The following is a 4,646-nucleotide window of genomic DNA, read 5'->3' as shown; positions in this document are numbered from 1 at the left end:
AGGACTATTGTAGCAAAATTATTATGAAAAGTGTATCTTTGTGTGTGTGTGTGTGTGTGTGTGTGTGTGTGTGTGTGTGTGTGTGTGTGTGTGTGTGTGTGTGTGTGTGTGTACTAATTAGAGTGTGTATATCCATCCCAGTGTGTGTATTCATATCCACCATGTGTGTTTGTTTTCTGTGTCCCTACTCACACCTGACTTGTGTCTGCTCACACCTGACTTGTGTCTACTCACACCTGACTTGACTTGTGTCTGCTCACACCTGACTTGTGTCTACTCACACCTGACTTGTGTCTACTCACACCTGACTTGTGTCTGCTCACACCTGACTTGTGTCTACTCACACCTGACTTGTGTCTGCTCACACCTGACTTGTCTGCTCACACCTGACTTGTCTGCTCACACCTGACTTGTGTCTACTCACACCTGACTTGTGTGTCTACTCACACCTGACTTGTGTCTGCTCACACCTGACTTGTGTCTGCTCACACCTGACTTGTCTACTCACACCTGACTTGTCTACTCACACCTGACTTGTGTCTGCTCACACCTGACTTGTGTCTGCTCACACCTGACTTGTCTACTCACACCTGACTTGTGTCTGCTCACACCTGACTTGTGTCTGCTCACACCTGACTTGTGTCTACTCACACCTGACTTGTGTCTACTCACACCTGACTTGTGTCTGCTCACACCTGACTTGTGTCTGCTCACACCTGACTTGTGTCTGCTCACACCTGACTTGTGTCTACTCACACCTGACTTGTGTGTCTGCTCACACCTGACTTGTGTGTCTGCTCACACCTGACTTGTGTCTACTCACACCTGACTTGTGTCTACTCACACCTGACTTGTGTCTACTCACACCTGACTTGTGTCTGCTCACACCTGACTTGTGTCTGCTCACACCTGACTTGTGTCTGCTCACACCTGACTTGTGTCTACTCACACCTGACTTGTGTGTCTGCTCACACCTGACTTGTGTCTGCTCACACCTGACTTGTGTCTGCTCACACCTGACTTGTCTACTCACACCTGACTTGTGTCTGCTCACACCTGACTTGTGTCTACTCACACCTAACTTGTGTCTGCTCACACCTGACTTGTGTCTGCTCACACCTGACTTGTGTCTGCTCACACCTGACTTGTGTCTGCTCACACCTGACTTGTGTCTACTCACACCTGACTTGTGTCTGCTCACACCTGACTTGTGTCTGCTCACACCTGACTTGTGTCTGCTCACACCTGACTTGTGTCTACTCACACCTGACTTGTGTGTCTGCTCACACCTGACTTTTGTCTACTCACACCTGACTCGTGTCTACTCACACCTGACTTGTGTCTGCTCACACCTGACTTGTGTCTACTCACACCTGACTTGTGTCTGCTCACACCTGACTTGTGTCTACTCACACCTGACTTGTGTGTCTGCTCACACCTGACTTGTGTCTACTCACACCTGACTCGTGTCTGCTCACACCTGACTTGTGTCTGCTCACACCTGACTTGTGTCTGCTCACACCTGACTTGTGTCACATGTCTGCTGTCTAAGGTTTGAGTGTGTAAGAGAAGTGGACAGTAGCGCCCCCTCCTGGACCCACTGCAGTTGGCCTACAGAGCCTACAGGTCTGTGGATGATGCAGTGAACCTGGCCCTCCACTTCATCCTGGAGCATCTGGACTCCCCAGGAACCTACGCCAGGATCCTGTTTGTGGACTTCAGCTCTGCCTTCAACACCATCCTCCCTGGACTGCTACGAGACCAGCTCTACCAGCTCAGCGTGCCCGACTCCCTCTGCAGTTGGATCAGTGACTTCCTGACGGACCGAAGACAGCACGTACGGCTGGGGAAGATTGTCTGGGACAGTGGAACCACCAACACTGGTACTCCTCAGGGCTGTGTACTCTCCCCCTGGCTCTTCTCCCTGTACACAAACTGCTGCACCTCCAGTCACACATATACACCTACTGTATATCGGACAGTGGAACCACCAACACTGGTACTCCTCAGGGCTGTGTACTCTCCCCCTGGCTCTTCTCCCTGTATACAAACTGCTGCACCTCCAGTCACACATATACACCTACTGTATATCGGACAGTGGAACCACCAACACTGGTACTCCTCAGGGCTGTGTACTCTCCCCCTGGCTCTTCTCCCTGTATAAAAACTGCTGCACCTCCAGTCACACATATACACCTACTGTATATCGGACAGTGGAACCACCAACACTGGTACTCCTCAGGGCTGTGTACTCTCCCCCTGGCTCTTCTCCCTGTATACAAGCTGCTGCACCTCCAGTCACACATATACACCTATATCGGAGAGTGGAACCACCAACACTGGTACTCCTCAGGGCTGTGTACTCTCCCCCTGGCTCTTCTCCCTGTATACAAACTGCTGCACCTCCAGTCACACATATACACCTATATCGGACAGTGGAACCACCAACACTGGTACTCCTCAGGGCTGTGTACTCTCCCCCTGGCTCTTCTCCCTGTATAAAAACTGCTGCACCTCCAGTCACACATATACACCTACTGTATATCGGACAGTGGAACCACCAACACTGGTACTCCTCAGGGCTGTGTACTCTCCCCCTGGCTCTTCTCCCTGTATACAAGCTGCTGCACCTCCAGTCACACATATACACCTATATCGGACAGTGGAACCACCAACACTGGTACTCCTCAGGGCTGTGTACTCTCCCCCTGGCTCTTCTCCCTGTACACAAACTGCTGCACCTCCAGTCACACATATACACCTATATCGGACAGTGGAACCACCAACACTGGTACTCCTCAGGGCTGTGTACTCTCCCCCTGGCTCTTCTCCCTGTACACAAACTGCTGCACCTCCAGTCACACATATACACCTATATCGGAGAGTGGAACCACCAACACTGGTACTCCTCAGGGCTCTGTACTCTCCCCCTGGCTCCTCTCCCTGTACACAAACTGCTGCACCTCCAGTCACACATATACACCTACTGTATATCGGAGAGTGGAACCACCAACACTGGTACTCCTCAGGGCTGTGTACTCTCCCCCTGGCTCTTCTCCCTGTACACAAACTGCTGCACCTCCAGTCACACATATACACCTACTGTATATCGGACAGTGGAACCACCAACACTGGTACTCCTCAGGGCTGTGTACTCTCCCCCTGGCTCTTCTCCCTGTATACAAACTGCTGCACCTCCAGTCACCAATCCGTAAAACTGCTCAAGTTTGCGGATGACACCACCCTCATCGGGCTCATCTCGAATGGCGATGAGTCCGCCTACAGGAGAGAGGTGGACCGACTGACGTCCTGGTGCAGCCTCAACAACCTGGAGCTGAACGCCCAGAAAACAGTGGAGATGATCATGGACTTCAGGAAAGTCAAACTCCCACCATCCCCCCCTCACCCTGAGTGACTCTCCCACCCCCGTCTCCATCGTGGACTCCTTCCGTTTCTTGGGCACCACCATCACCCAGGACCTCAAGTGGGAGCCGACCATCAGCTCCCTCATCAAAAAGGCCCAGCAGAGGATGTACTTCCTGCGGCAGCTGAGGAAACTTAAGGTGCCGACCGAGATGCTGGTGCAGTTCTACTCGGCCATCATGGAGTCCATCCTCACCTCCTCCATCACCGTGTGGTTCCCCGGCGCCGCAGTCCAGGACAGACTGCAGCGCATGGTACGTGCTGCTGAGAAGGTGATTGGCTGCAGGCTCCCATCCCTCCAGGACCTGTTCTCCTCCAGGACCAGGAGGCGTGTGGGTGGGATCACAGCTGACTCTTCTCACCCTGGACACAAACTATTCTCCCCTCTCCCTTCAGGCAGGAGACTACGCTCCATCCAGACCCACACCTCCCGCCACCTCAACACTTTTTCCCCTCGGCCATCAGACACATGAACAATAACAGATCTGATAGCTCAGTTACAGCTCATGTTATTACCTATTCTGTGTTTTATGTTGCACCATTGCACCAAGTACAATTCCTAGTTTTTGAAGCCGCTCTCAAACAATGGCAATAAAAACTCTTGTGTTTGTGATATGTGTGATTGTGATTATGATCAGATTATATATAACACACACATGGGAAAGTGCCCCCACTAAGATGGCCGCCGTCAAGGCACGTTGCTGAGCATGGCCGCTGTCACGCCAAATTTCTTCCCTCTACAAAAACCTTCCCTCCCCCATTTACTTCCGGGGCTGCGTCCGAATAAAATCACAAAGTTGCCGGGGGTCCTTAACCTGCATGCGACTGTCCTGTTTCGCGCCTGTACAAAAAACAAAACAATAATCGATTTCTTCAGATTCCAGCAGCTGTCAAAGACGAAGTATCCTTCCAGCGACGGGCAGTCAAAGCCGAAGTGCTATCGATCGCTGTCAATGACGTAAGAGGAAACATGACCACGGAAGGAAATGGTGGAGGGAAGGTTTTTGTAGAGGGAAGAAATTTGGCGTGACACCGCCACGTGCCGACGTATCCAGTTTGATCTTGGCCTGAAGTGATGGTAAGTTTTTTTTTAAATAATACAAATAGTGACCAGAAGAGGAAGCGTGAATGAGCAACAACATGATATAAAAGAGATGTTTTAAGGAACAGTCCAGTAATAAAGCTAGCATGTGTGAGCCGGAAGTACTAGCATGTGTAAGCCG

This window comes from Entelurus aequoreus, linkage group LG11, assembly GCF_033978785.1.
Source record: "Entelurus aequoreus isolate RoL-2023_Sb linkage group LG11, RoL_Eaeq_v1.1, whole genome shotgun sequence".
In the NCBI taxonomy this organism is placed as follows: domain Eukaryota; kingdom Metazoa; phylum Chordata; class Actinopteri; order Syngnathiformes; family Syngnathidae; genus Entelurus; species Entelurus aequoreus.
The sequence above is the reverse complement of the archived record's forward strand: the minus strand, read 5'-3'. Positions refer to the sequence as shown.